The following is a 15,848-nucleotide window of genomic DNA, read 5'->3' on the forward strand; positions in this document are numbered from 1 at the left end:
CCTCTGTCAAGGATGTTTGGATTGCTACTTAAGGACAACTTTTAGTGGTACAGAAAATAGGGTAGCTGCATAGTCATTGTATCTGAATTGGTAGTTATATGCCAGTGGGAGGGAAGTCAAATCCTCCAAGTAAAACCAGCTGGGTGCAGTTTTGAAATGTGTTCTCAAACAGAAGTGCTGACATAAGGCAAATTTCACAAGTAGAACTAACTGTAGGACTAACTCTCACTCATGGTGGATGAAGTTTCAAAGCAAAAAGTTTAAAGAAATAGACATAAATGGAGATAAAAGTCAAGACAATGTATTGTCTTTTATTCTGGACCTCTTATCATTATTGTCCCTGAAGAGATGTAAGAAACCTTGTATCTTACATGTGCAAACACTGATACACCTTTCAGGAAGCTTGACAGAAAGATATGTCTGCACTTTTCTAAACATAACCAAAGCTGGTATTCTTAGCTTTTTCATTCTTATCACCTAATTCCCAGTTGGTTTTTTCTACTGTCTGCTCAGACTGCTGTAATCCTTAAAGTTTCAGCACAAGAGTCATACTTCCCTCTGCTCCATAAGAGTGGATCAAAGCTTGTCAACAGCCCATAAAAACTAAATAAAAATTAATCAAAAATTTAAAATTTTCCACAGATTTCGTACACATTTAAGTGTTTCCAAATGCAAAAGTAATTGAGAATGAAAAAATCTGACTTAAATATGTCTCACTTAGATTTTCTGTTGGTTTGCAGTGAAAATGAGTCCTTGCAGGAAAAAGGACAAAACTATTTTGATTCAAGCTTCTGCAAGTATCCCCAGGTCTTTCTCTGCAAGCTGCTTCTCTTCAGATAGACCCCAGTCTGCTTTGTTGCATGGAGTTATTATAAAAGGTACTTAAGTAAGAGAACTCTGTCTGTTATTTTTTTATTGTGAGGTTGATCAAACGCTGACACAGCTAACCCAGAGATGTTTTGGAATATCCCCCTTGGAGATATTTAGAAACCATCTAGACATGGTCCTGTGCTGAGTAGCCCCTGTTTGAGCAGGTGGCTTGGACAAGGTGACCTCCGGAGTCTCCTTCCACCCTCATCCGTTCTGAGATTCTGTGAACTGCAAAGATTTGCTCTTCTGGATATGCACTATTTCTGTATCAGTGGGACATGATTACTGAAGAAAATGTAAGTAACCTCATATATGTGTGACAAGATTATTCTTTGGTAAGAGAGGGATCCTTGATCACCGGGTTCTGATATGTGCTTCTCTCTGTAGCTTTCACTCTGTTAATGTGTGTTTCATCTACACTTTCAGGACAATTTTCAATGAGTAAACTGAATTTTGTAAAAAAGCAGTTTCACATTTACCAGTGCTTCAATGCAAATACTCTTCAAGTCCCTGAAAATTCAAATATTAAACGAATTGAAAGTCATGTGAAGAAAATAACCATGAGCTAGTAAAATATTTTTCTCATTTTTGTTTCCATTTCAACTACAGTAACATCTTGTTCTTTCCCCACTCAGAATGGTAGTTTGGCTTTGTCAGAGAAAAACACTTCCCCATTGCCATTACAGGACCTGTTTTTACTGCTTGCTAATCATGTTCTAACATAAACTGTGCATAACTAATTGTAATTTTAGATAACTATCATTTACCTTTAACCAGGGGAGTTCTGAAAGATCTGGTTTAATATTCCTGAGTTGTAATTTTGTTTTTCTCTGCAGCTGTTGAAGCAACACCTCCTATTTTTATATTGGAAATGAAGTTTTATTTTGGATGTGTGCATGAAAACTAAAAATCATTTTTTGTAGATGAGTAGAATGACCATTTCTGTTAATTCATGAAAATAAGAAATGTTGCGATAAACCATTAAAGAAACACAGGGAAATTTATCCATGTGTTAGAAATCATTGTACCATAGCAAAAAAAGTATTTAATTGTCATTGTTTATAAATTCCAGACAGATTCCAAACTTATGAATTCACAACTGTGGGAAACTGCATTTTTGGGACCTCTCAGGTCACCAGGGGTTAGAAAGAGCGGCACTGCTATGATTTCACAGTGCTGACTAATTAGAAATCAAAGACTAACTGAATAAAAGTCTCCCCCATCAGACTCAGAGTGAGTCAGTGAGTGATTTTTGAAGGTAGAGATGACAACAGCTTTCCCAGGAGCCTTCCTGGCCTCTGTGGTAAGTGTGTGTTTATAGTTTAGGGTGGTACAACAGAAAATTGAGTGAGATTCTGTCCTGTGGTTAGTTCATGTGTGCAGGTCATGGAACCTCAAGACTTTTACTGGGCAGGCAGAGAAATGTAGATGAAATTAATTAAACATGTAGATGAAATTAATTATTTTCATCATTCATTATGCAGTATTGGAAATGGAAATTTGGTATCTGGAAATGTACTAAAGAATAACAATATTCCACTATTGCAACTTTAACTACATTTTTAATAAGAAAGGTAAAATTTTGTCTTTCAGTTCTACTACTTCCTGCAGCTGCTTCCTATTTTCCTGTCAATATTACCCCTAAGCTCATAAAACCCTTCATATGAGTCAATAATTGATGCATCTGCTTTTTATTTGGCCAGACCCACAAGATGTAGAGCACAGTGTGCTGTGTACCTGTGAGAATTTATACTGAGGGTTTTAAAGACTGAGGCAGAGAGAGGGGCTAAGACACTATATATACAGCCAGTGTTCACATATTGCAAATAATGTAAAGGAATGGCTTAATAATCTGTGTTCCTATTACACTCAACATGTCTACTAAACACACTGGATTGACCTATAATATTTTGTGTATATCACATAGGAAATTGTTGCTTGCCTTCCTTGTTCGATTTATTTCTGATAAATAATTCATTTGAGCAATTAGTTTTGAATCCTTACTCTCTTGGTATGAGAACATTGACTAAGTTACAAGGCGAACAGTTTCTTTGGAGTGTAAGCTGAGTAAGAGAAATACAAGAATAGTAAAATATCTGAATCCTAGGAGGGACTGGAAGGATTGCTGTCTCTAAACATTTCAGGTGTGTGTGGGGGGGAGAAAGGAGCAGGTGGGACCTTGCCTTTGGTGTATCCCAGCCCTGTCACGGCCACCAGACCCTGGGACACTGAAGGCAATGCTCTACACCTCTGGAATCCCATTCTAGACCCAGAATGGCCAGATGGCTGGCAGTCCTACCTGGGAAAGGCCCAGGAAAGCCAAAAGGTATTTAACCCAGGACATGTGGTGAGCATGTCTTAACCCTACCTCTGCTTGGAATTTCTATCAGCTGAACACTGCTGGGACAAGAGTTGTTCTTTTCTATCTCTTTTCTGTCTTGCTCTCTTTCTCTTTCCTCTTCTAATTCCCTCTTCTAGGAGTTTTGACTTGCTTAAAATTGGACAGCCTTGGAGGCTACTAATTTGAATAGGCAAAGTTAATGCTTTGAGAAATATTTTATGTGTTTTAAACTTTTGCCAAAGTTGTATGATTTTTAAAAGTTTTCAGTAAAGTTTTTTGTTGTTTTAACCTCTTCAGAATATCTTGTCAATAGTTCTGCCTTGCATCTCACTCAGAGTACATGAACAACCCCAAGCCCTTTTTAAGAGTCTCATTTAGTGTGTTTCCTGGGGCCTTACAAATGCACCCATGCATATCTGATGAGAAGACCAAGAAGGTCAAAAAATGAACAGATAAGTGTCAGTCCTGGTGGGAGACTGGAAATGTCATCAGATTAGTTATGTGATTTTGCATATATAAGCTCAGCTGAAAATAGCTGCATTTGAAATATCACTGGGACTCTTGAGAATTATTCTAATATCCTTCCAGCATGTGGTTTTAACAATACATATAATTTTCACTGTTCTTAGGAAGCTTTTGTATACTAGCTAGGCAGATGTGCAAAAAACCTTTTGAAGAGTCATCATTTGCATTTCCAAACTTTATGTCTCCTTCATATGTATCTCTTCAGAATACCTGAGCATGAGATTGAGGGAATTGGATATGGCAGGTACAGGAGTTACTTGGCTATTTGCTTTGTGCACAAATGATTATGGGCACAGGCAGGCAGCAGTGCTAACAGAATACAGGAGATTGCTCTCAGTGCTATGATTTTGCAAAATCAATCTCAGACACTAAATGCTTAGGACCTTCATGATATCATACTAAATGAAAAACAGCAATTCTGATTTCTCCACAGTCACTTCACCCAAGTGGATCTCAGCCATCCAAGAGCACACCTGCACTTAGGAGCTCTGCACAGAGGTCTACAGACATCATCAGCTGTTTCCTTAGCAACAGGAGCCATGTGTAGGCTATCCAAATTGCTTTTCCTGCACCAGGTTTCCTTGGCAGCAAGGATAATGCTTAGAAAGGAAAAAAAAGGGACAGACCAATTCCAATACATGAGTGAATTTCTGCAGTTTGCCTGTGCAGCCCGGGCTGCAAAAAAGAAATGTGCTTATTGAAATCTTATTTTTTTCTAAACATTTATATGGATCTGAACTTTTCTTTGCTAAGACTGACAGAGAAGCTGCAGGGATGGCAGTGTGTGTCTGGCCCAGAGGAGTGTCACACTGTCACAGCTGTCTGTGCACCACAGAGTGGTCCCAAGAGATTTGCATGCCTGCAAATGCAGCACCTTCCCCTGCAGGTCCAATGGACACGGTGGCCCAGGAGAAACAGCTTGCATGAATTGTGTGCTGCCAGAAAGTTCCAGAGGGGTCCAGCAATTAATGAAGGGTAGTGCTTAAATCAGTGAAGTTTCTCTGATGAGCAGAGGTTGACCTTCACTACCAACATCACAAACCATTTAGTCACAAACCAACGTGTGCTCACCACGCTTGTAAGGTCAAGGAAGAAACAGTACAGGGCTGCTGTTGCTGTCACTGGCTATAAATTTACCCACAGTGCAGTTTGCTGGGGTATATCCATCCATCACATAAAGAAAAAGGTTTGTCCAGCTCCTTGACAAGGCAGATCAACCCCTGGGTTGTATGGTACACAGAATCAGGAATAAATGTACCAAGCCAACTAGCCTACAACATGTGGATATTTAGCCAAAAGACTCCATCTGAATTGTAAACTGTTTCAGAGGTATTGGAATTTAATTAAGATCTAAAATACACACATTGTTTCATCTAACAGATGAAATTTTATAATTTATTTCTCAAGTAAAACATAAAATGGAAAATTTATCCTTCACATTATTTGTATGTTTGTATTTGACTTAGGGCAGCAATACTGTCTGAAATGTCAAGTGATGAGACACCCTAGAAGAAAGAATAATGGAAGAAAGCTTGATGACTCTGGATACAAAGGAGTTTTCTGGAAGCAGTTTCTTGTATTTGTACAGAAGCTTAATGGCTTAAGGGGCAGCTTTTCATTTTTATAAATGAAAGAGAATGGATTATATATGTAACTTATTTGTTTTTATATATATATAAACACAAAATGCTCAAATTATAATTTATATTAGAAATACAATATTAGCTTAAAAACAAAGAAAGATCAGAAAACTGTGTAAACCAATACAAATATTCCAAAAGACATGAGATGAGATCATTCTTACTGGGATTTTTTAGAAATCACAAAAGTTTAGTAGGAGGTCTTACCAATGTTTTTTTATGAACTTGGATCTGCTCCCACTGAATTATCTGGACATAGATAAGAAAATTAATTTCTTCAGAAGTACACAAAGACTCCTTTAATAGCCATTCTAGATTTTCCATTTGCCCCTTAATAATGGATTTCTGTCCCAGACTATTGCTACCCTCTTCCTAATCACTAAAGCTTGCTCAAACCTCCAGGAATACTTCCAATGTTTGAACAGGTGCCTAAGCCATGCAGCTGCTGAGCCACATTGCTAACCAGAGATGACAGCACATATCTGCTACAAGTGAGGTCCTAGTTCAGTCAAACAGTACAGCTGCCTGAACAAAATGGGCACCACAGTCCCAAAAATTTCGCGGTCCTCATTAGATTCACTCAATAATTTGCTCTCAAAACAATTTCTTGTAAGTGCATGTGCTGTCTCTTGACTTACACCTTTTTGTCTCCATTTTTGTGGATCTGAATGGTTGAACAATATTAATGATGACTTCTATATGCATCTGTGGGGGTTGATGCATTTTGGGGTCCTGTCAAAATCCTGGTTTTATCAGATGGCTATATTGGGACACCTATTCAAAGCAAAGCTTTTAAAATCCCTTCAGTGTCTCATAAAAACAAATGCATTTACTAACTATACTAAGTGTTTCCTGCTTAAATGTCTCTAGCATTATTTATTTTAATGTTTTGTCTTTTTGAAAACTAATATGAAGGCAGCATAAGGAAATTGTATAGCTATTTGTCTCCAGGGTTCCATGATCCAAAGAACATATTTTATCTGCACCCTGATGTGTCAGGATTATTTAAATCACCAGGAGAACTAATGAGTAGGTCTTTGAATGTCCTGTCTCTCAGCCTAAACATTAAAATTGGAAATTAGTGACATAATTTCTGTGGCACATGAGTGGTAAAGAGAAACTAAAGGGCAAGACTTCTTTTACTTCTAACTGCAGTAGAGTTATGATCTCTGAAAACATCCCTTTAGTCCAGAACATCCTTGATTACCATGTAGAGTCAGCTATTTATCTCTTTTTGGGCTATTTTGCAATAGTGCAAAAACTATTTGTACAGCCTTAGACTAATTTTGGATGAAGTATGTGATAATGCCTAAGCCCACAGAGTGCAATTTTAAAATATATGTTAATGTTCCAAAGTGTGAAAATGTCATTTTGGAGATAAGTATGAATAAAGAATAAAATCCTTTAGACATAGCCTATTGTTAAAGTAGGCATTCAGACAGATGCACTCAGCAGTCAAAATATAAACATATTTTGAATATAAAAAATTTATTGCAGTGCTGTACTTTCTTTGTTTTAATTCACAAGGTTTTGGGTGAAACTGAGAGTACCACCACAAGGAACAACTGGCAGACATGACCAGTCACACTCCTTTGGAACGCAAATGTTACAAAACTGATTCTGATCACTGACCATTTCATCTTTCCTGGACATTAAGTTAATGATTCTGCTGTTTCTTTACCTATCAGCTGGAGCTTGTTGAACAAGCTTCCTTTCCTATTGAGGTAAAGGTTTCCTCGGAAACCTCAAACTTTTAATGATGACTGTTGAAATTTTCTACTCCCTCTATTACAATGTTACATGCTGGTTAGCAGCCTTGCAACGTGATTTTATTCCAGATAGTAAAAGTAAAATAAACAGAGATTTACTGAAGAGCTGAGGTAATAATCTATGGCAATTCAATTTAAGATTGATCACTATTCCTGTAGTCCTACTCAAATGCCCTGCTTGGGAATTTTGGGCAGTTCACTGCTACACAAACAGAATTACAATATTGCACTTAGTACTGTGCTTCTGAACAGCCTTCTTGAGGTTTGCTTGTGTGAAGAACACCCCACTAGCAGGACAGGCTTTTAGAGACAATTTTTTTTCTTTGAACTTATCACTGAAAGCAAAATAGAAGGCATCAGGAAACCTAGTGCATATTTTCTTTTTCTGTATCTGTCTGCTGCGGCAGTGGAAAATTTATTTGATTTACTATGGGTCAGGTATCACTGAATACCTTTGCTACACATGGACACTCAGGGGTTTTTTATCTATTTATCTGTTCTTAACGTTGGCTATCCTGCAATTCTCAATACTGAATGCAGGCCCTGTACATGTAAATAAGGCACATGCTGGGGCACATTTAGCAGCCTCCTGAGATGCTTCATCAAATTCAAGCTGGGCAGCCACATTCTTAATCAGGCAGAGAACAGCCATTGGCCTCTGCCCTTCTGTGCAGATCCAGATGAGTCTCCCTGGCAGCAACCAGCCACTCTCAAAATTGTTGCTTCCCTTTCCTATCAGCTGGATTTCTTGGTCTTCACTATTATGGTAATAGGTTTGGAATCACTAGGTTGGAAGAGATCTTCAAGATCATTGAGTCCAACCCATGTCCTAACACCTCAACTAAACCATGGCACCAAGTGCCACATCCAGTCTTTTTTAAAACACATTCGGGGATGGTGATTCCACCACCTCCCTGGGCAGATAATTCCAGAACTTTATAGCCCTTTCCATAAAAAACTTTTTCCTACATTTCCTATATTTCCTTTGGTGCACCTTAAGTCTGTGTCCTCTGGTTCTGTCAGTTGCTGCCTGGTGAAAGAGACCAACCCCCCCTGGCTACAACCACCTTTCAGGGAGTTGTAGAGAGTGATAAAGTCACCCCTGAGTCTCCTTTTCTCCAGGCTGAGCCACCCCAGCTCCCTCAGCCGTTCCTCAAAGGACTTGTGTTCCAAGCCCCTCACCAGCCTCACTGCTCTCCTCTGGACACGCTCAAGTGTCTCAATGCCCTTCCCAAACTGAGGGGCCAGAACTGGACACAGCACTCAAGGTGTGCCCTCACCAGTGCCGAGTACAGTGGGAGAATGACCTCCCTGCTCCTGCTGGCCACACTATTCCTGACACAGGCCAGGATGCCCTTGGCCTTCTTGGCCACCTGGGCACACTGCTGGCTCATGTTCAGCTGGCTGTCAGCCAGTACCACTAGGTCCCTTTCTGCCTGGGCACTGTCCAGCCACACCATCCCCAGCCTAGAGCATTGCAGGGTGTTATTGTGGCCAAAATGCAGGACTCGGCACTTGAATTTTTTAAACATCATCTTATAGGACTCTGCCCATCCATCCAACAGTTCCAGGTCTCTCTGCAGAGCCCTCCTACCTTCCAACAGATCAACACACGCTCCCAGCTTAGTGTCACCTGCAAATTTACTAATGAAAACACAGGAGTTTTTACTTGTCTTCTATATTTAATGGCTGAGAAATACATGCTTCTCCCCTTCATAGTTGCTGATGCTAAAGGTTATCAGTGAGACAGCTAAGGTAGCTTTAAGCAAGCTAGCGAGGGTGGGTCTTAGCAAGTGTGTTCAGGTACTGGAAGAAGCTACCCAGGGAAGTAGATACCTCACCAAGCCAGACAGAGTACATTTTTTGAGATATTTTTGAGATATTTTTCAAGAGTGCTCTTCCGCTCATGGTCTTATTTTTGGGGCTGTCCTGTGCAGGGCCAGGAGTTGGACTTCAATGATCTGTGTGGGTCCCTTCCAACTCAGAATACTCAATAATTCTATTTCAAGTGTGTGAAAGTCTCAGAAACATTAAACAAAAGATAGTAACCATTTATAGGCATAAAGGGAATAAAAAGCAGCCTTTCTTGCCTAAACCACACCTAACAATAACAGTTCCAGCTGTCCTAAAATATCTTATTGCTAGCTCACAGTCTGGCAGATTTGTGGGACTTGTGTAGACTGTAGAAAAGTCATCGTAAAGGGGGTGGGAAGACATAGCAAGCATCTCAGTGGATGCACGGTATGTTGCTGTTGGATTGCTGTTTTCAAGCAAACAGATGACTGACAGGAAAAATCTGAACTTATCCCTCTGCTCATTTCTTGTAGCTCTGTTGCTGCATTTTAGCTTATTTCAGGTTGTCTCCAGAGAGGCTACTGCCATCTTTAATCCGTCCCCATGGTGAAGTACTGGGTTCTGCTGCACAGGGTGGGCAGAACAAACAGCATGCCCATGAGAAGCTGTAGCTCTGACCCTAGGCTAATAATGCTGGTGTGGGTCTGGCAGCAGAGGAGGGCTCTACAGGGAACAGCCCAGTGATAGCCACAACTCTGTCCAGAGCATTGCTGTACCATCTAAAAGCAGCAAAAATGTGATGAACATTCCACGGACCAGCTCCAGAATGGAGATCTTTCTGGGGCAATAAAGAAGGGATGTTTCAGTAAGACTGAAATGCATCCCAGTGTCTATTGTCTGCTTCACAGGGAAAAATTGGATATAATATGGATATCTGCTTTTCAGGGCTCACAAAGGTACAAATACAGAGCAAGAAGGTGAAGCGCAGAATGAGCTGAAGGATCTTCGGGAAGCTTTGTATTAATTTAATACAGGCCCTGCAGAGACCTGCAAGAAATAATGTCTAAAAAAGAAGTTTAATATCTGTCGTGCTGACTAAATCAAAGCCCTAGATAAAAAAAGCAGAAAACTTGATTTTCAGTAATCAAAGTCTTTCTAGGTGATGCAGAAGAATGACAGGAGAGTGACAGGAGAGCAACAAAGACTTCAGGAGGAGAAGGAGAGAATATTTGTATTTAAAATATTTGTTCTAATTATAGCATGAAATAGGGAATGTGGGTGGCATTCACAGCTCCTGGTAGAAGCAGGTGGGCAGAGAAGGAGGATTTTTTTCATTTTCTTATGTCTGTGAAATGGTGACTTAAAACAGGAACTGGGGTGGGCAAGCACTGATGGAGATTCAAGAAAAGAGCAATTCATTGAAGGGCAGCTTTAAAATATGATCACCATCTTCAAGATATGCTGGAGTAGGGAACTCATAAAAAGAGAACAAATTACTTACCTCAAACTTCCTGCTTTATTTTAAATGCAAATTTCATTTTAAGGTAAAGTAACTGGTTTCTGAAGCTGCCTCACACTGCTGAGCACTCCCTAATAATTTTACTAATTGAGTACACACACAATTATTATGTGATAGAGTGGACATTACAGAGAAGAAGTCTTTTGCTAAAATTTTCTTGAGAATTACCATAGAATTTATCTTACAGAAACGGATTCTTTGGGGCTTATGGTATGCCCAGGGGCCACCAAGAAAATGCTAACTGATAACATTTCCAAAATATCTTCCTGAATAATTTTGCTGGTTTTTTATGGGTTTTGTTTTGTTATTGAGTGAGGTTTGTTCCTTCCAGATTCTCCATTTATTGATTTTGTTAAGAACACTCACGCAGTTAACAGCATACTTGGATATAATAATATGGAACTCAGAGGTGTGAGAATTTTCAAAAGAGAAAATTTCTCATAGAAGCCTTAAGAAAAAGGTTTTTGGTTAGTTAAATAAGGATCTCTCTCACAGTGAGCCTTTCACTGCATTGTCTCAGTAAGTAGAGACTTGTGAGTGCATGGAAGGAAGGATTGAGAGCTTTGAAGGAAGAACTGGGGAAAACAGTCAGTGCAAAGGCTTTTTACAGTTGTTATGATTCTGTAATGCTGTTAATGAGCTTTCTTCATAAAGATGTGCTCAGATTTATAGACTTGAGTCTTTTTGTACTTCATGAAAGTCAGCATGTGGTATAACCAACGATACGCAGAACATGGAAAAACAAAGTACTGGGAAATATTTCACTTGTTTCAAAAAAATGGTGACAAATGGGAAGACAGGTATGATACAAAGACTCATTAATTTCGAAATACTGATTTCTGTGTGGCTAATTAGCTGGTATTGACTCAAAATTAATACATTTTTATGTAATTTTTCCTGCAGTGTGATCAGGCTTCAAATGGAAATGTTTTTGTACTCCACCTTAGATGTTTAAGAATCTTTTTTTGCTGGTATAAGGTTAGCTCCAAGAAGAAAAGCAGTGTGTAAAATTCCACATAGAAAATGTTAATGGATGGAATCTGCCCAAAGAAATACGCATTGCCTTCCCAGCAGAATGGTTTTCTTCAGAGGACAGTCAGTATTTTTATAACTTGTCATCAATACCTTTTTCTGAACGTTTGGATTCAACAGTCTCCCTGACAAAATATTGATTTTCCTCTGCTGAAATATATATTCATAAGGAATGATGGTAAAATCCTAGGAAAATGCATCATCCAATTTGTTTAATCAGCAGGCTTGATACAGTGTATTTTACAGGTACTGAGTTCATTTATTCATATACACTTTGTGTTTCCTTTTGTTCTGGTTCTATATGCTAAAATAAAGAGAAATTTGTTCACCTTGATGGTTTCAATCTAACTTTTCTTTTTTTATACTTCAGCAGATCCATTAAGAAACTACATGCTGTACAAGGAAATTTTTCAGAGATGCTGAAAAATTTCTCAGGCCTGAATCCTTGGTAGCACTTAGATCTGTCAGAGCTCAGCATGAGTTATGTACTTATTGCTTTAGACAGTCTGGATCTCAGCCCTTTCCATGATAAAATTTTTCAGTGCTGTAGCAAATAGTAATAATCACTCACCAAAAAAATTGATGGTGGCAGAACAGAGAGAAAAGTAAATAGTCAGTAGGCAGGCATTGGTCTTAGCTGTAATGGTAGTTACTTTTATGTGTTTTCATGCATATTTAATATAGCCAGTTGTGTGTGCTTGCTTTTGAACTATTTTTACAAAAGCATAAGTGAAAATATTGTGGAAACAAGTATTTCTAGACCACTTTCACTCCTATGTCTTGAAGTATTGGCACAACACTTATATGTATCAGAGAAATTTCAGCTTCTCCTCCAGACAGTATCTTTCAGAAGAGCAAATACCAGCAGTTGCAAACCTGGAAGATCCATCTGGAAGAAGCATATATATTTTTGTCAGGTGTGCAAACAAAGAAATGTTCAGCTTAGCAAATTGTGTGAAATTAAATTTATCTTCCTTGAATGCTCAAGAAATATCTCATAATTTTGTGTAACTGTAATGTTGAAAAGCTTTTCATATCTGGAGTTAATTAAAGGAACCTAGCTATGAAGTTACAGAAGCCAATACTCTACAATTATTTCTTATAGTATTTTCAATTATACCCCATTTGTGTCATGATTTCAGTTTTTCCTGAATATGAAAACTATGTCAAAATGATTAAGAAAACAAAGAACTTGTATGCAATTTTTGGATGTACACAGCTGAAATATTCTATTAAATACATGTACCTGTAATGTCCTTACGTGAAGCTTATATTGTCTTTGTCCTTTCCTCTCAGTGTTTGAATGTCCCAAGCACCCTTTTTTCAGATATATCATCATCATCATCACTTAAATTAATGACAATTAACAAATATGTTTTGATCTAGCTTTGATTGGATGTCTCCAGTTGACAGGAAATTGGCAAATGTAACACCCATCTACAAAAAGGGTCAGAAGGATGACTGGGAGAAATGCAGGCCTGTCAGCCTGACCCCAGTACCAGGGAAAGGTCATGGAGCAGATCATCCTAAGTGCCATCACATGGCATGTGCAGGATAACCAGGGGATCATGCCCAGTCAGCACAGGAGTGAAAGGCAAGTCTTGGTAGATCAATATGATTTCTTTCTATGACAGGATGATCAACTTAGTGGATGAGGGACAGGCTGTGGATGTTGTCTACCTAGACATCAGTAAAGGTTTTGACATCATCTCACACAGCATTCTCCTGGAGAAGCTAGCAGCCTGTGGCTTGGACAGGTGCACTCTTCACTGGGAAAAAGCCAATCTGAAGGCCAGGCCCAGAGGGTGGTGGTGAGTGCAGTCACATCCAGTTGGCAGCTGGTGACCCCAGAGCTCAGTATTGGGGCCAGTTCAATTTAACAACTTTATTGATAATTTGGATGGGGGGATGGAATTCACCCTCAGTTATTTTGTAGAGGACACCAAGTTGGTTGGGAGAGTTGTTCTACTGGAAGGCAGGCTCTACCAAGAGATCTTGACAGATCTGCATCACTGGGCTAAGGCCAATGGTATGAGGTTCAACAAGGCCCAGTACCAGGTCCCACACTTGGGTCACAACAACCCCAGGCAGGGCTACAGGCTGGGGGCAGAGGGGCTGGAAATCTGCCCAGTGGAAAAGGACCTGGGGGTGCTCTTCAACAGCAGCTGAAGATAAGTCAGCAGTGTGTCCAGGTGGCCAAGAAGGCCAATGCCATCCTGGCCTGTATCAGCACTGTGGCCAGCAGGACCAGGGCAGTGATTGTCCCCATACTTGGCACTGGTGAGGCCACATGTTGAATCCTGTGTTCAGTTTTGTGCCCCTCACTATGAGAAGGACACTGAGGTGCTGGAGCATGTGCAGAGGAGGGCAGTGGAGCTGGTGAAGGGTCTAGAGCACAAGCCCAGTGAGGGGTGGCTGAGTGAGCTGGGAATGTTTTGCCTGGAGAAAAGAAGGCTCAGGAGGGACCTTATTGCTCTCTACCTGAGAAGAAGTAAATATCAATGTATGAACAAGGTTAGATTAGCAGTAAAAACAAGTGAAATAAATTCCAGATATTGGCAGTTCTTTGTTCTTGCTGAATTTGAAATTTTGTACAGGTTTCTCATTCCCTCTAATGTAGTGTTCAAGTATTGAGAGCTGCTGACCTGAAAACCTGCATTAAAGTGCTTTAAGCATCTAACTGTTATGCATATCCTTTAATGTTGTTGTCATGGAATCTGAAATCTTACAAAGTTATGAAAAGTCCCACAGACTTCCTGTGATTTTATTATTTTTCATGAAACATAATGAGAATAGCTCAACAGCAAGACAATATTCTCTACGGCATGGTGTCTATTTGCATTTAACAATTAGAGTCGGGCTGCTTGATCAACAACTCTCTACTACCCCAAATTATTCAGAATTCTCTGCTCTCTGAAAATTGTTTCTTTTCACTCCATACAAACAGGAACTGGTGTTTGTGGGATGGTGCCTAACCTATACCAAATTTCAGAGAGATTATGTAAAAGCTTATTCTTTCACTGCAGATTGTATGGGCTATAACATCTCTTTGCCCTGTGCAGACTCATAGTACTTTAAAGTTTGGTCTGAAACTCCGGCAGAGGGCTTACCTAAGTATAAATAGGATAAAGAAAAATCTCTCTGAGGGTGCATTTTCAGTATGATAGTAGAGGTAATCATTCTGATCCTATTAACATCTAACAGGGTTGTTTATAAAACCATTCCCCTATCTAACACTTGCTTTAAAAGTGCCTAGAGGACTGCCCTTAAATATTGTGACACTTAATCCTACTCCCAGACAAAAGAAGCAGGATTTTAGCCACAGTTTGTAAGCAGAACTGAGTGTAGCTCATGGAGGTGAGGTAACTGCAGGCATGGGGAAATATTTTGCTGCATTTAAAAAAATAAATCTAATTGTGTATATCCTTAATATTGCTATCACCTGAACTCACATGGTGAACTTTGTACCTAATAAGGAGAACCAGCCAGTGGAGTTTCATCAGGACTAAACTTAGAGATAGATTTTATTTTAGGATTAGAAAATACATATTTTTTTTACCATGTCTATGTATTAAGGGTAGGATATAGCCACCAAGCTAGGGTGTCACAGCTGAGTGCCCTTGATAGCATTAATTTCAGAGCTTACTGAATAGTGCTCTCATATTACTCTTTTCTATTTCTGCTGATTTTTTGTTTGGATTTTTTTGAATTCTTTTGCACATTTAGACACAATAACTCAAGTTTTAGAATTTCAGCCAATAGGTGTTTAGATGTTTAGCTTTGAAGCACAATAAAATGAGACCTGTAATCATTTCCCCCCTTCTGTTGCATACCACACCAGTATATTACATTTAATCTTTCAAAGTAATTATTTTGGAGAGAAGATTTTAGGATGCTTTTTTTATCTGATGTGGTGGGTTGTCCGTGGTGGATGGCAGGTGCCCACCAAATTCACTGAATCTCTTCTCCTCATCTGCACAGAAGAGAGAAATTATAAGAGAAACCCATGGGTCAAGATAAGGGCAAGGAGAGATCACTCACAGATTACTCACAGGAAAAACAAAATTGACTTGGGGAAACAAGTTTCATTTTTTGCCAATCAGATCAGAGTAGGGTAATAAGAAATAACATAAAATCATAAAAAAAAATATAATAAAACCGAACCAGCATTCCTCCTTTCTTCCTTGGCTCAACTTTGCTCCTGAATTCTCTATCTCCTCCCCATCAGTGGCTCAGGAGAACAGGGAATGGGGACTTCAGTCAGTTCTTCACATACTGTCTTTGCAGCTCCTTCCTATCCAGAGGAAGACTTCCCACACTATTCCCCTGCTCTAGGGTCTGGTCCTTTCCATGGGAAA

Source organism: Agelaius tricolor, unplaced genomic scaffold (genome assembly GCF_023055355.1).
Source record: "Agelaius tricolor isolate 1412-34295 unplaced genomic scaffold, bAgeTri1.0.p SCAF_26, whole genome shotgun sequence".
NCBI classification, from domain to species: Eukaryota; Metazoa; Chordata; class Aves; order Passeriformes; family Icteridae; genus Agelaius; species Agelaius tricolor.